The following is a 17017-nucleotide window of genomic DNA, read 5'->3' as shown; positions in this document are numbered from 1 at the left end:
GTTCTTTTATTATTCTCTATCTGCCTTTCATTAAAATTCCTCACAAGAAAAAATATCCTTACTGCATTCAGAAATGAAGGCAGCATAAGGGAGCCTGCCTTGCTATGAGTCCTGCACAACACCCAGGCTGCTGGAGAAAGGGCCCTGAAGGCCTACTGAGTGGTATGCTCCTTCCTCTCCATACTGCCCTACACCACTCCTTCACTTAAGAGGACTTTAATAAACAACATATGTGCCAGGCTCTGTACCAGGAGCTAGGGCAGAGAAAAGTCAGACCCATTCTCAAGTACCGACAACTAATAAGCCCATGATTCCTACACAATTATGGTTGCAATACAGTGGGATAAATGTTGAGGGGTGCGCAAGGCTCAGTGCGAGTCTACAAGAAGGGAGCTAACTGGAACTGGTTCTCACAAGGGAGCCATGCAGGGTCAGTAAAGTCTTTCCTGAGCCTAGAAGAATGAGGCATCGTCACCAAAATCAAGAGGGTGCTATGTGAATGCTATGATCTAAATGTTTGTGACCCTCTAAAAAGCCTGTACTGAAGTCCTAATCCCCAACAATATGCTATTAGGACATAGGGCCTTTGAGAGGTAACTAGGTCATGAGGGTGGCACCGAATGAATGAGATTAGTGAGCCCATAAGAAACTAGAGAGATCCCTACACCCCATCATATTAGGATACAAGAAGAAGGCCCTCAGGAGGTACCTAAACATGCTAGCCTCTTGGTTTCAGATTTCTAGCCTCCAGAAATGTGAGAAATAAATTTGTTTATGCCACCCCAGTCTATGGTATTTTTGTTACAGCAGTCTGAATTATGACAGTGTATAAAAGTGAAAAGGCAGCAAGTTATGTTCAGAGAAACACAGGTAGATAGCATAGGGAAGAAGAAATTTCTTTTTCAGCCATTGCTAGTTTCATGCCTGAGATCCCTATAAGATAAAGAGAAAAGCAAACAAAATTATTTAATGTAACTTTTATGTGACACAGAAGCCTTCAGAAACAAGACCCAAATAGGGAGGCCCATATATTTTTATGCTAACTTTGATGAAGAGTAGATAGTTGTGCAGAAGTACAATTTGATAAAAGATAATGTTCTAATGGTAATGATAGGTGGAACATAGTGAGGCCTGTTTGTTCAGATTCTTCTGTGTCTCTGTGTCTTCAGAAATAAGAGAATTCTTTTCCTCTATGTATATGATGAACACATCTCGCAGGAGGGTCTAATAAAGAGGAAAATCAAAGAAGTCTTTCATGATCTGCTTCAGGGGAGAAGGGCAGGAGGTAGTCAGAGAATGACCTTCCTGCTTCTGCTGTTTCTTCAAATGCCAAGTGCCATATTATGGGGTGGTGTGTCTTGAGCCCCATCAAGAATCTGGTATGAATAAAGAACAGGGTAAACATGGTACAGCATCCTGAATAGAGATCTCAACTTTTAGTGTAGAGTCTGTTAAAATGCACAGAACTGTTAAAAACACCTATTCTTGAGCTTTACCTCCCTTCCCCGTGATCTTCATTTATTCTGAAATTTAGCCGACACCTTCATATTTTGTTTTGCATTGAACTCATGGGCACTCAACCAGGGAGCTACATTCCTAGCCCTATTTTGTATTTTATTTAGAGACAGGGTCTCAACTGAGTTGCTTAGTGCCTCACTTTTGCTGAGGTTGGCTTTGAACTTGGGTATCTCCTGTCTCAACCTTCGGAGAGGCTGGAATTACAGGTGCGCGCCACCACGCCCACTGTCACCTTTATTTTTAACAAGTATGCCCATAACTGTAAGGTCAACACCACACCGGACTTTGAGAAACAGTTGTTTAGAGAGAAAGGATGGTGGGAGTAGGGAGGGTTAGAAAAGACCTTGAATCCACACTAAGGACTCTGGAGTTGAAGACAATGAAAACAATTTCATGGAATTTAAGCAGGTGAGCGATATGATCATATTTCAACTATAGTCGCAGAATGTAAAACAGACTGGTAGACACTGAAATTAAAGCTAAACAGAGCCATTAAGAAGTTTTTGCCATAATCCCTAGGCACCTAAAGGAAGGGAGGCACAAAAAAGATGGCACAAGAATGGATTCAGAGGTTTTCAGAAAATATAAATTGATAGCACTTGGTGATCAACTGATTGTGGGAGGTGAGAGAGGACGAACCAAGCCAGTTTTTATGCTTAGGCAACTGGCTAGGTTTATGGAGAAAGGTAGTGTGCAGCTTAAGAGACACTGAAATTGACATGCCTGTGGAGCATCCAAGTGAAAATATGCAGTGGATGGGGCTGGGGTTGTGGCTCCTTGGTAGAGCACTTGCTTAGCATTGTGTGGGGCACTGGGATCAATTCTCAGCACCACAGATAAATAAACAACATAAAGGTCCATCAACAACTTAAAAAAAAAACATATATTTAGAAAAAGAAAATATCCAGTGGATGTCTAGAGATAGCAGCATGAAGCTAGGGGAAACTGGGCAAAAGATACAACAGATTTGGCATTCATCACTATGGAGGTCAAGTTTGAGAAGAGTAAAACCACCCAAGGGGAATACCAATAAATTAAAAAACAATCTAAGAGTCAGTAAGACTGTTTAAAGGTTATCCCTACCCCCCAATGGAATTCCCTTTTTGTCACAAATGAATTAATTTGTGTGTTATCCAAGTAATGTGAAAATATGCACCTATCCTAGGGTGGAAAGAGGCCTGGCTCATGGGCCTAAAACTAGATTCTTGTCCTGGCGTTGTCAGTTACTGGTGGTGAGAGCCTGGGTAAGTCATTTAACTTGTTTCCATTTCTTGACCAGTAAAATAAGAATACCTCATCTGCTCTGTTTACCTGGTTTAGCAGTGAAGACCACATGTGATAGGTGGAGACTGTCATTTGTAAGTTGGAATAAACTTTATCACAATATGCAACGCATTAGTTAACAATGCACAGACCTTTGTATTTAACTAGATTTGCCATTCCCTCATCTCCAAGTCTAAAATTTATACGTTCAAATTAACATGTTTTATCTTAAGAGCCCATTTTCCTCCCTAAAGAATTCCCAAGCCCTAACAGTATTCAACGCCCTTGACGTGACAGGTCGGGGTTGCTCAGGACACCTGGAACCCCTCCCGGGCAGGTCCTCTCCATCCGCAGCACCCAACCCCGCCGAGCGCCCGAATGAATGAAGCCATCCACCCCTTCACGGCTCGGACACCACTGGCCCCTTTTTGCAAAGGAGTACTCCGAAGCCCCAGAGGAGAGGCGAGTGAGGGTCCCCAGGCTAGCGACAGCTCTAGGACTCCAACGCAGGACACCCGACTCCCGCGGTGACCACGATGCGCGCGCCGCGCCGGCCGGGCCCAGGCTGCCACCCTCCAGCGCGCGGCCAGCTGCCCGCGAGCCGCCGCCCGCGCCGCGGGCCCAGGCCAGGCCCAGGCGCCCCGTGCCCCGCGCGCCGCGGCGGCTCCGCCCACGCCCCGGCCCTGCTAGCCGCCCGGCCCGCGCCCCGCGCGCGACTCCGGCACTCACCACCGCCCGGCCCGCTCACCGCCCTGCCTTTCCTGTGTGCTCTCTCCAGACTCCCCCGCTCGTCGGAGGGAAACCGCTGCCGCCGCCCTCGGGTTCCGCCGCGGGGCTGGAGGAGCGGGCGGGCGGGGCCGGGCTCTGCCACGAGGGGCGGCCAGGGCGGCGGGACAGCTGCCCTGGAGCTGCCTGCGTCGTCTGCACTTGTTTCTTCATTCTTTCATCCGTCTGTGAATCGCCCAACACTATTCTTTTTGGAAAGCTCACCAAGGTAAACACTGTCTTTGGACCTGGAACTAAATCAGAAAATAAATTAACTGAATGAATAAGGCAATTTTAAATAGTGATCAGCTCCAGGAAGAAAACGAAACTGGGGGGGGGGGGCGGGGAGAACAATGCTGTTAGGCATCTGAGGCCTCCCAGAGAAAAGAGGGACAAAAGGTCTGAGACCCAGATGGCCCCGAGAAGCAGGCCAAGCCAAGGTCCAGAAAAGAGAGGGCCTGGCGGAGGGAACAGCCAGTGCTGCTAAGGCCCTGGCTGCTTGGCATGTTAAAGGCCAGTGTGGGTGACGCAGAGAGTTAGGGAGAAAGGACAGCAAATAAGCTGGGGAGGTGGGCGAGACAGGCCACGAAGACCACAGTGTGCCTCTCCCAAATACGAGGATTGCTGAGCTGAAGACAATTAAGACACAGATGCAGAAGAGCTCCCTGCCCTCCCTCATTGTCTTAAAAGCAGGGCACAGATTTACAAAGCTATAAAGTCTCCTGACCACCTCTCTCCACCAGGAATTCACTCAGGGGTCTTGGAATCTGGCTTATTTTTCAGACGTCTCTCTTGGCCATAGTGCGCTGAGTTCTAGAGACAAGAGACTGTCCACAGAGAAGCCAGCAGCAGTCCTGACCACCAACAGGCAATTTAAATTCTCTGTCCTCAGCCTTCACATTGATGTGGAGACCAAGCCAGCAACATAGATTGCTTTCTCCCCCTCTTACTTTCAAAATTAATTAAACAGCATTCTCTGTGTGGTTTGTGGTAGGCTCTGTTGCAGATATGTCTTCATCTTCATCACCCTTCATGGTCCCTGTCCCCAAAGAGCTTGCAGCCTAATCTCCCATTTCATAGTGTAGGCATGAACCCTGCCTCATCCCCCACAAATGCTTGCAGGAAATGAGTACATCCAATGAGATTACGGTATATTAAAGCATGTTTCACACTCTCATGCTAATGGGGTCACACTGTGGACTTCCTAGCCCTCTCTTCTAAGTTTCCATCTGTAATTTAGGGGACTGAGAAGATCATCAGTTTAAAAACAGTCTTCTAATTCTAAAATGTTATGGTATTGTGGGAATGGGAGACAGTTGTTTTCAACTCTTCTTTTCCAACTGTCTCAAATGTTTGTGTTTAGAAGTGAGTTGCAGAACTCAAAAATACCCAGGACTTACTATTATATGGTTCAATAGGTAGACTAAGCATATGTTTTAGGGTTTCAGAAAAACAACAACAACAACAAAAAAAAAACCCCTGTGGTTCCTGACAATGAGAAAAGCTCAGTGTTGGTGAACCTTCCAATCAGAAAAATATTGACAGAGACTTAAAAAAAATAAATCCACATACATTTATGACCATATAAATGTATACACACATATGCTTTTTGTTAGGGATGACTTTATTTTTGTTTTTGAGTATATGTGCACAGGGAGTACTATACTCATTTATGTTCTTAGGACTTCTAAAGACCAGAATCCAGTATTCCTATAACATCTTCATCACATATGGCTATGAATGTAATTACACAGAATGTTCTAAAGCTAGTAAGTTTGCCTGTGATTCTCCCTTAGAACGGGAAGGAACACAACCCTACAGACCCATTTTAGATTTCTGATCCCCCAAACTGTGAGGTAATAAATTTGTGTCATTTAAAACTACTGAGTATGTGGTAATTTGTTACAGTAGTCACAGGAATCTAGTATACACTACCTTAGAATATGCTTCCTGAAGCATATTCTTTCAACACTTTGAGTGAATCAGTATTAAAATTAAATTATTTCTGCCTTTCATTTTGTTTGTATAGGGCCATCTGTGCAGTCCTACTCCCATTTCTAGTACTGACCTGTAGTGACCACCATTCCTCCTTTCTGCCCTTATACTATGATTTGAATGTCCAAAACTCTGGCTGAAATGTCATTGCCACTGTGACAGTAGTGAGAGATAAAACCTTTAAGAAATAATTGGGTCCTGAGAGCTCTGCCCTCATAGATGGATTAATGCCATCATCATGGGACTGGGTTCCTGATACTGTAAAGGTAAAATTTCCAAGCTGATTCTAAGCCGCAGAGCCTGAGTTAAAGTGTAAAAGACCAGGCATCCTAAAGTTTCCAAAGTGCAGGGATTGGGTTAAAAAGTAAAAGACTAGTATTGTTAGAGTCCCTCTGCTACCCCCAAAACCTGTAATCCCTGTAGCTGTTAGGACAATACTGGAACTGCCTAGTAAATATTTCCACTGACTTTCTGGTTGTTTAATAGCTAAGGGTTCCGAGTTGCTTGGCACGTAGGCATTGCAGGACCTAAACCAATCAGTTTAAATGTGTACCCCACCTAGGAGCACCAATCACTCCTGCCCTAATTGTTCCCGCCAATGTATGCACTAATCCTGACTCAGGGTTGTTGTTCAATTTTCCCGCGCCTCATGATGATTTGTTCTGATGTATGCAAAGCCCCCCACCCTCTCCAAAAAGTGTACTTAAGCTCCGCTTGAACTCTGCTCTGGGCTCTGAGCCGCTCTCCCTTCTTGAGTGGGCACAGAGTCCCAGCGCGCTGGAACAGGATCCTCAATAAACTTCCCCCCTGCGATTGCATGAAGTGAGTCTCTTCCCCTCCGACGCTCCGCTGCACCCCAACAATACAGAAGGTGAGTTGGGTCTAATTTTCCTCTTTTCATCTCGTGCTTTTTGCCCACCTTTCTGACAGTTATGATGTGGCACAGTGTCCCTCACCAGATGCCAGCACCATGCTGGACTTCCCAGCCACCAGAAACATGACCCAAATAAACCTCCATTGTTTTTCATCTGTCATATTCTGTTACAGCAGAAGAAAATGAACTAAGACACCAACATTGTGTATGGAGCCTTTCCTGATAGTTACACCGTGGTTCACCTGGCCCTTTCTTAAAGAATGACAGTGCTCACTTCACTCACTTTGGCCATTAATGATGTATTTTTATAAGGACAGAAGTATTGAAAATGATGAAGAAAATTCTGCAAGTTTGGAAATGTGTAGGTTGGAGTTTGGAAAACCTATACCAAATCTACCCTTTTCCAAATTCTGTTTTACTACCATGTATGTTATTCTGAAATAGTCAAGCTCAACAGCTAGCCACCCTTGAATGGCTTCCAATGGCCCTACAGGTACCTGACATTCTGACTTAGGCTGCCGGGGAGAACTTCTGTTAGTCAAGGACTGAAGCCTAGTCCCATTTCATGTCAGGGAGAGTCATGAAAAGCATCTTATGATCCACACTGAACACCTGTGATGTCAGGGAAGGAGACTCAGTTCTGATACCACAGCCCAGGAGATGCCTGGAGCAACCTAAGGCACAATCCCTAAGGCTGGACAGCATGTTCGTGCCACAGGTGAAGCCAAAGAGATATTCAGATGTGTACAGCCAGAGAGATGGGCTTGGATTACACTCTTCCTTTCCATATTCTTTCTTCAGTGGTGCTAACTGCTGAGTGAGGTCCCCATGGAGTGGAAAAGTAATCCCTAGCAGCTTGTACTGTTAAGGATAGGAACTTGCATCTCTTTCCACATCTAACATACTGCCACATATGGTACTTTTTATGTACCGAAATAACATACACATATAAAATAGGAATGCCTCTTGCCTATAAAATGAATTCACCTTCCCTTGAGGACATTAGAGGAAAGTGACATTGGACGTTGGAGATGTCCAGTAGCTCCCAGTATTGGAGAAGCCTCCACTTACATAGCAATATCTGTGGCATTTTCCCAATAAGACAGACCATCCTGAGACCCAGTTGCTTCCCATCTGTTCAGGACCGATTCTGAGGTAACATTCTCTTGGTTCAGAAGATGCTAGAGGGGAATAACCTCTGTCTACAAGTAGAATGAGAGGAACTGAGTGGAGTGGCATAGGCAACAGGACGGAGTATTTAAACCCCAACTAGATTGCCCCATACTGTGGAAGAGGGTGAGACCACTGGAGAATAAACCATGGGTGAAAGAATCAAGGTTGAAGGTGGCTCTACATTTCAATTTTTTCCCATTAATAGAATGTAAATACTCAGTATGACCACACACACACACACACACACACACACACACACCCATACTTGCAAACCCTCTTCCATTGTATTCATCAACAACATAAAGCCAGGCCAGAACAGCAATGATGACATGCCAAATTGTTGTCTGCTGATGACCTGGAAAGAGGACACTGTGTGATCTCACCCTTCAGCTACTTCTCCCTGCCTTTGCCACCTTCCTGAATCCCCCGCAGCTGGTCAGTGGTAGAACCCATTGCAGGGGTGGGATTCCGAGTGGCTGGTGAACCCACTGCCCTAGAATCTGAAGTTTACAGATTCAAAACAAAAAGTCAGGAAGAGAGGAAGTCTAGTGGAATAAACAGCATGAGGGCGAGTATAGACTCTTTCAACATTGATTCTTCGCTGTCCTTGTCACTACGTGCTGATGTAGTGTACATTTTATTTCCTTCTCCAATGTCCATTTCCCACATCTGCCTATCATAGACCAGATTTTGTTCAGCATCCAGCTCTCTCCTTCCTAGCCTCTGCTAGCCTGTGACAGATAACCCTCTCCTCATTGATTTACCCTCATTTAAGGTAATCACGGTAACTCCTCTTTCATCGTCAGCCATTAGATTAGGAATTGATCATGTAGTTCCACTTAGTTCAAAGAGTCTCAAAGGGAAATCTGCTGAAAAATCTCTACAGGTTTTATTCATAAAGGGGGCAGGATTCAAAAAAGAAGTGGTAATCAAGCTTAAAGACACCATGCTAAGTAAAATAAACCAGGAGCCAAAGACTACAAATTATATCGTTCCATTTACATGAAATGCCCAGAATTGGCAAATACAAAGAACAGGAGAATAGATTGGAGTTGCTTAGGGCTGGGGTTGGGTGGAGGTTGAGGAGAAATGGGAAATAACTGCTAATGTGTATGAAATTTCTTTATGAGGTAATGAAAATGTTCCAAAATATGTGCTATGGTGATGGTTGCATAACTCTGTGAATAAACCAAAAAACAGTGAATCATAAATGTTAATGGGAGAATTGTAGGTATGTGCATTATAGTTCAACAAATCTAGTTAAAAAGAGAGAAAGAGATAATTCCACTTTTTGCCCTATCTAGGATCATATGTCCACACAGTGCCTGAAACGATTGCTGTTACTGCTCATACACGAGGAAAGCCAACTTGAGGCAGAGCCATTTCACAGAGGAATAGAGAGGAAAGAGATGGGAAGAACCCAGGTCCTTGATGACATCCTGCAGCCAAGTGGTGGTACTGCGTCTGAAGCATGTCCATCCAAACTCTATACACCCTATTACGTACAATAACAAATTCCCTGATTGTTCAGGTTTTGTGTTCCTGGGAGCCATGAGTACTGACTTGAGAATCCATAAGCCACAGGATATTGGTAGATTGCTTACACAACAAGGACAGCGTTTTAAAATTAATGATGTTGAGATTTTAAGGTAAGGGAAACAGGTGAGATTGGTAGCAGGGGGAAAAAAAACTAATTGACATCACTGGTATGCTTAACCATTCATAGTACTTGAAATAATTCTCCATTCATTTCCCTGGCCCTTGGACCTATGCTACACTCATTTTCTGTAGATTCATTATGCCTGGAATAGAAGTAAAAGTTCAGAGGAAAAATGATAGATGCTCCTATTGCCATTAGTAGCCTTAACATGTAGTATCTCAGATGGAATCTGCTTATGAGAACAGATGCTCCAGAGTCAGTGCTTCTATTCTGAAAAATATGCACAAATTCTCTTAACATTCATTTTGGTGTGTTTACTTACTTTATGCATACAGATACTTCTTTAAACTACTTGGTTTCCCCTGAGAAAAAATATGAAATGGTATTCTTGTGATATTTATGCTTAAAATCCTTTCCTTATTATGACCTTTAATATCCTCTGAATCTTCTACTACCAGATTGGAAACATGTAAATGAGGCCTTTCAAGAAACCAGTGGCTTCCTAGGAGAGAGAATATTTTCCACATTATTACATAGGATTTTTTAAAGAACCCTCTGTAACACCCATTGTCATCTGGAATCTACACAGCTCCCACCTTTTCCTGAATGTGATGTTTTAGTCAGATTTTTCGTCACTGTGACCAAAATAACTGACAAAAACAATTTACGGGAGGAAAGTTTTATTTTGGCTCACAGTTTCAGAGGTTCAGTCCATAGATAGCCAACTCCATTGCTCTGGGCCCAAGGTAAGACAGAACATCATGGTGGAAGGGCATAGCAACTCAGAACATGGCAGCCAGGAAGCAGAGAACGCTGTGCTCACCAGAAACAAAATATAACCCCAAAGTCACCTACGTCCACCAAGGACCTGCTTCCCCCAGCCACACCCGACCTGCCTACAGTTACCACCCAGTTAATCCATTAGTGGACAAATCCACCAGTTAGGGTGCACCTCTCATGAGTTGATCATTTTACCTCTGAAGATTCTTGGGTTGTCTCACACATGAGTTTTGGGGGACACGTCATATCTAAATCATGCCAGTGACTTTTCTTCTCATGATGTCTCCTTGTCATCCTTTGTCACCTCCTCATCCTGGGTTGAGCTGGCCCTGGTCGGCACTTTCCAGCCACTTTTTTAATAGGAGAGGGAGAAAGAACAAAGGCAGTGCCCAAGTGAATCCTATCAAGCAAGGTCTTCAATATTGTTTTGCAAAACAATTTCCTTGAGTGATCCAATTCTAAGCATCTGACAGAAGGGGAAATTTTTGCCTGTAATAAACTTTAAATTTTTTACTTTGGTGATTGTTTTCACTTTCAGAGAAGCATAGAGCCCACAAATTTTTTGCTTTATTCATTTCGATCCAAATAGTAATTCTATGATGAGAGGACACGGAGATGAGTTTTTTTCTTTTTTTTTTTTTAAATTATTGGTTGTTCAAAACATTACAAAGCTCTCGACATATCATATTTCATACATTCGATTCAAGTGGGTTATGAACTCCCATTTTTACCCCGTATACAGATTGCAGAATCACACCGGAGATTATTTCTATCAAGATAGTAATTCTATAATGTTATACTGATTTTTCGCATAAAAAAATCAGCATCTTATTGACCCCAATTTAGGCAGAGGGCACTTGAGAGCAACAGGCATTTACCATAATGGGATGATGTATTTGGAATTTTGATTCTGGCATGGTAGGGTAGACCCGAAAAGTCTTTGAACTCCAGTGCCTAGGTATTCTGGGCAAAACATAACAAGATTATTCAAAATACATAACTGAGCTGGCCAGAAAGAAAGATAGATCCAATAGGGTTAGAAACTAAGCAGGACCAGAAACCTAGGATGAAACATGAGAATGTTGAGATAATTGACTAGGCTGGGGCTGAGGGCTGAGAGCTCCATCCCAGACTTTAACCATCTAGGAATTTTGGCTCAGCACCCACCAAGGCATAAACCACAACTTAGGTCCTCCAAAGATGGAGGGTTGCAAGTAAGGCCTCCCTCTGAGCTACTAGGAAAAAGCCCTACCCACCAGCTTAGGAAGATGAGGAGGAAGTTGTGTGTCCCTGCCCAAGCTCAAGATGGGAAAAGAAATCCTATACTAAATCAAACCATCTAATCTATGCCTCAAATAGGTTACAATGTCAATATGCACTATGTCAGTAACATGAAAATCTCAAAACAGAGAAAATTAATACAGCAACTGGTCCCAGGCTAATAATTCTTTGAACATCTGGAAGAAACAAATACAAAAGGACCCCGCAGGAAAAGAGCTGTCCCCACATACTGGCCACAAAGGAATCCATCTATTTCCCATCCATAAAATATTTGCTAGTATATTTTACTTGTGTTTTTATTATCTTTTCCAAACTTGCTTTTGATGGTTTTTCTTTTTGTTGTTTTTGGTGTTGTTGCTGGGTTTTTAAAATTTTTATTTATTAATTTGGGTACCAGGAATTGAACTCAGGGGCACTCAACCACTGAGAATCATCCCCAGTCCTATTTTGTACTTTATTTAGATACAGGATCCCACTGAATTGCTTAGTGCCTCACTTTTTCTGAGGCTGACTTTGAACTCACAATCCTCCCACCTCAGCCTCCCAAATTGCTGGGATTACAGTCATGGGCCACCGCAGTTGGCTTATGTTTATTTGAATTTTTAAAATTTCATAAACTTATTTTGGCAGCCAAAGAATAAAATCATTTTAGTGAGATGATATAATAGTAACTGTATCCAGATTTTTTTTTACTTTATCCATTTATTTATTTATTTATTTTTATGTGGTGCTGAGAGTTGAACCTAGTGCCTCACACATGCAAAGCAAGCACTCTACCACTGAGCCAAAGCCCCAGCCCATATATCCATATTTTAAGACTTTCCTTATCAGTTTGATACATGAATGCTCTTTCTGCAGTAAGGATGATAATCCTTTGACTTAGTTGTTGCAAATATTTTCCTAGTTTATTTGCTTTTGTACCATAATGATATGTTTTGATATTAAAAAGAAAAACCTCTTGAGTTTTATGTAGAGTTACACTCTTGGAGAATCCTCTCTCCTAGTGATTGGAAAGTTATATTTCTTATGAGTTTCCTATGGTTTCATTTTTCTATATTAATCTTTTAAAACTCACCTCTAATTATTTTCTTGCATCCCAATGTACTGAAATCTTTCCAACCTCAAGCTCTTCACGAATGCTGTTCAATTCACTCATCACCTAACTCTGGCTCCCTCTCCCTCTCTCAGTTCAACAGTGGCTTCACCCAAGAAACCGTTCCTGTACATTGTCTAAATGATGTTCCTCAGGAGTGGGGATGCAGCTCTGTGGTGGAGTACTTGCTGAGCATGCGCAAGGCCCTGGTTTCCATCCCCAGCACTCCCAACAATATTAAAAAGACAGAAATGAGGTTCCTCCTGTTAAACTCTGCTTGTTCTACATGGTTCATAATAATCTATAATTATATATTTCCTTGATTATTTTTTCAATGTTGTCCTAATTGGTTCAGGACTATCCTGAACTCTCTGCCTTCCCACATAAAAAATTCTATGAATATTTCCTCAAACTGAGTACCACACACAGCTTTCCTTCACTGCAGACAAGCAAGAGAATGCTGCCTCCTCCCACCCAGGGCTCATCCATCCACCTGTACTCTAAAGAGCACCTCCTTCCCTCTTCAAGAAATCATCCCCATCTGTCATTGCCCCCTCTAGTATTTTCTCAATCCATCTCCACTTTCTTTCCCTCTCAGCAGGAAGCCTACTCAAAACACACCCTCTTCAGCATAAAAATGTACTAATACCTACCCTTCCTCATCCTTGTGCTCCTCACCACAATTAAAAAAAAATCTATTATAAATAGTTTACATGCAATAAAATGAACACTTAAAATATTAAAAGTATAGGGCTGGGGACATAGCTCAGTGGGTGGAGCTCTTGCCTTGCATGCATAAGGCCCTGGGTTCAATTCCCAGCACCACAAAAAATAAAATAAAACATTAAGTATAAAAATTGATGACTTTTGATAAATGTGTACTTTCCCAAAGTGGCCACAAGGAGGATGCAGAACATTCCCATCATTGCCCAACTATTTCCTGCCCTTCCCAGTAAACCCTCTCACCTCCCTGCAACACCAGGCAGCCACTCATCTGTGTTCTGTGGCTGCCCATTAGATATGCCTCTTGTGGAGTTTCATATAAAAGGAATCTTATGGTATGAAGCTTTTTGTTTCTGGCTTCTTAAACACAGTATTTTAAGGATTCGTCCACGTTGTTCTGTTGGGGTGCAGCGGAGCGTCGGAGGGGAGAAACCACACAAGAGACTCACTTCATGCAATCGCAGGGGGGAAGTTTATTGAGGATCCTGTTCCAGCGCGCTGGGACTCTGTGCTCACTCAAGAAGGGAGAGCAGCCCAGAGCCCAGAGCGGAGGTCAGGTGGAGCTTAAGTACACTTTTTGGAGAGGGTGGGGGGCTTTGCATACATCAGAACAAATCATCATGAGGCGCGGGAAAATTGAACAACAACCCTGAGTCAGGATTAGTGCATACATTGGCGGGAACAATTAGGGCAGAGATGATTGGTCATTTCTAAGTGGGGTACACATTTAAACTGATTGGTTCTGGGGCCTAGATGCGTACGTGCCATGCTACCTAGAGCCCTTAGCTATTAATCAACCAGGGAATCAATGGAGACATTTACTAGGCAGTTCCCTCATTGTTCTAACAACTTTACAGGGATTACAAGTTCCGGGGATAGCAGAGGAATTGTAACAATAGACTTGTATGATTGTAACAATTGTCTTTTACTTTTTAACCCAATCCCTGCACTTTGGAAACTTTAGGATGCCTGGTCTTTTACACTTTAACTCAGGCTCTGCGGCTTAGAATCAGCTTGGAAATTTTACCTTTACAGTTCCACTTATTGGATGGACTTTCCATTTACTCATCCATTCACTTGGTGATGAAGATATAGGTTGTCTCAGATTTTTCTATTTTGAATAAAGGTTCGTTCAACCTTTGTATACAAGTCTTCCTGTAGACACATGTTTGTGTTTTCATTCTTTTGGGTAATTAGGAAATTGATGGTAATTAAGTAATTAAGAAAGTGATGAGTGGATTGTAGGGTAAGTATGTATTTAAACTTTTAAGACTGTCAAATTATTTTCCAAACTGGTCGTATTGTTTTACACTCCTAGAAGCTGTGTATAAACTTTCCAATGGCTTCATACCCTTGCTGACACTCACGTCAGTTTTTAAATTGAAGATATCCTAATTTATCTAATTGTCTACAATAAATCTTCTTAGATGAAGCATCTGTTCAAATATTTTGTGCATTTAAAAAAATATGTAATCTTTCTTCTTATTATCGAACTTTAAGAGATTTCACATTTTCAATATAATTTTTTTTTCTGAGATGTGTTGCAAATATTTTCTCCAAGTTGTTTTGTTTGGTTTGGTTTTTGATAATGGGGATTGAACCCAGGGGTGCTTAACCCACTAAGCCACATCCCTAGCCCCATCTTTATTTTTTATTTTGAGACAGGATCTTGCTAAATTGCTTAGGGCCTTGCTAAGTTGCTGAGGCTGATTTGGATCCTCCTGCCTCAGCCTCCTGAGCCACTGGGATTATAGGCATGCAACACCACACCTGGCTCCTTTTCCTTTTATTAAAATTTTGAATTTATTCTAATTAGTTATACATAACAATAGAATGCATTTTGACACATTGTTCACAGAGCACAATTTCTCCTGAACATGGTGTACAGTCATACTGATAGACCCAACCTGATCTTTTATTAAATTGGGAGCCATCTTGCCACAAAGCCATGAAAAGCTAATTTCGGCTTTACTATAAGTTACTGCAAACTCTGAACCTGCTTGGAATGCCTGCCCGTGCCTTGAACTCACCCATGCCTGGCTCTCTGACCAGATAGCAGCCCTCTCTGAAACTTTAGTGACACCTCATAAATATTGGCCTTCCCTGGCCAGATAACGACCCTCTCTGAGGCTCTAATGGTCTTCATAAATTCTGATGTTGGGGCCAGCAAAAAATGTAAACTACCATTAGTGTGATGCTTGTCAGAGTTCTGTTATCTGTAACCCCCCCTTTGTGTAACTTTCTGGGCTATAAAGCTGGGCTGTAGGAAAGGTGGGGCTGCTGTCTTGTTCCCGCCGTTTTGGGAGGGAAAGGCAGCCCGGCCGGTCGAAATAATAAGCTTGCTTTAATTTGATTTTAATTGGAGTCAGTGGTCTTTTCTTGCGTCCTGGTCTAACAATACCTTTAGTGTAATTTTCCTTTTAAAAGTGTACTTTAAAGAACAACTCTTTAAATTTTGGTGAAATACAATTTAGTAATTTTTTTCTTTCAAAGCTCATGCTTATGTGGCTGATGGAAACAGTTTTTGCTTACCTCAAGATCATAAAGATTTTCTCCCATGTTTCCCTTTAAAAGCTTTATATATTTTTATGTTTAGGTCTACGATCCATTTAAAGTTAATTTTTATGAATGATATGAGGTAAGGGTTGAGGTTCATTTTTTCCCTAGAACTGTCTTAGCTATTCCATAATTATTTATCAAAATCATACCATCTTTTCTCCCACTAACCAATGACTGGAAAATCACTGAGTTACATGTATAAAAGGATCTATTTCTGAATTTGTCCTCTTGTTTCATTAGTCTATCCTTTTAGGAATACCATGATATCCTGATTAATAAGACTTTTTAATAAATCTTAAAATTAGGTAATATAAATTGTCACATTTTGTTCTTTTAAAAAATATTTTTATATTTTATATATTTTATAGATGTTCTTTGAATTTCTATATGGAGTTTAGAGTCAGCTTTTCAGTTTCCACCAAACAAACAAATAAAACCCTTGTGATTTTGATCCTAATCATGTTCAATCTATAGATCATTTTAAGGAATCTTGACCCTTTTTCAAGAACTTTCCAATCCATAATCATGGTATTTATTTCCATTTATTTAGATGTTATTTAATTATCTCATTAATGTTTAAATGTATAGGTTTTTCACTATATTTTGCTAAATACGTCTCTGTTTACAATATTTTAGAACTACTATAAATATGCATAATTTCAATTTCAATTTCCAATTGTTGCTGAAACATAGAAATGCGTTTTTTATGTTCACCTTGAATCCTACAACCTTACTAGACTCTATTATTAGTTGTAATACTTTTTGTAATTTGGGGGATTTTCTAGGTATACAATCATGTCAATCATGTTGTCTACATGTAAAGTTTTACTTCTCACTTTCTAATCTGAATACATTGTAACTGTTTTTCCCTCTTGTTACTAAGGGAATAATAATAGATGGTAGGAGTGAATATTCTTATCTAGGTCTTAATCTAAGACGAAAAGCACTCAGAATTTCACCCTAAGAGTGAAAAGCTCTTCATCATGTTCATAAGTTCTCTGTGTTTCCTAGTTTTTGTCACGAATGGTTGTGTTTTCCCCCCTGTATGTATCTGTGCCTCCTTAATCCTAGACTTAAGACTGGGATGCAAGGCCCAATGCCTTAATCCGTTTTCTGTTGCTATAGACACTTACACAAGATAATGGATGAGAAAGAGGAAGATTAGTGGGGAGGGGGAGGGGGAGGAACAGGGAGTGAAATGGAGTGGGTCAGATTCCGCACATGTATGATTTTGTTGGGATAAAGCCAGCTAATATTATAATCTTAATGTTTTAAATTAAAAAAATGAAAAACATTACATGAAGCTGGATACTTAATAAGAGCAAAGGAGTTC

At 41.6% G+C, this 17017-nt stretch overlaps 1 protein-coding gene and 1 long non-coding RNA gene across 7 annotated transcripts in view; one reads left to right on the top strand and one right to left on the bottom strand.

Moving 5' to 3' along the window:
• Agk (acylglycerol kinase) overlaps positions 1-3637 on the bottom strand; it is a 77320-nt gene extending 73683 nt beyond the window's left edge. For 2 of the 3 annotated variants that reach the window (XM_078040671.1, XM_078040672.1), the window contains exon 1: positions 3511-3630. The gene's annotated coding sequence lies outside the window, so the exon portion shown is untranslated. Of the gene's footprint in view, positions 1-3510 lie in introns of all 3 variants that reach the window. The other variant, XM_078040670.1, reaches the window with a different exon arrangement.
• The window catches only part of LOC144375481 (uncharacterized), a 35210-nt gene continuing 21827 nt past the window's right edge, over positions 3635-17017 (top strand). For 2 of the 4 annotated variants that reach the window (XR_013435458.1, XR_013435457.1), the window contains exon 1: positions 3635-6412. This is a non-coding gene — a long non-coding RNA (uncharacterized LOC144375481). Of the gene's footprint in view, positions 6413-8892; positions 15485-17017 lie in introns of those variants that run through there. The other 2 variants (XR_013435456.1, XR_013435455.1) reach the window with 2 other exon arrangements.

The sequence above is a fragment of the Ictidomys tridecemlineatus genome, chromosome 2 (assembly GCF_052094955.1).
Source record: "Ictidomys tridecemlineatus isolate mIctTri1 chromosome 2, mIctTri1.hap1, whole genome shotgun sequence".
In the NCBI taxonomy this organism is placed as follows: Eukaryota; Metazoa; Chordata; class Mammalia; order Rodentia; family Sciuridae; genus Ictidomys; species Ictidomys tridecemlineatus.
Note: the sequence above shows the minus strand (reverse complement) of the source record. Positions and strands in the feature narration are given on the sequence as shown.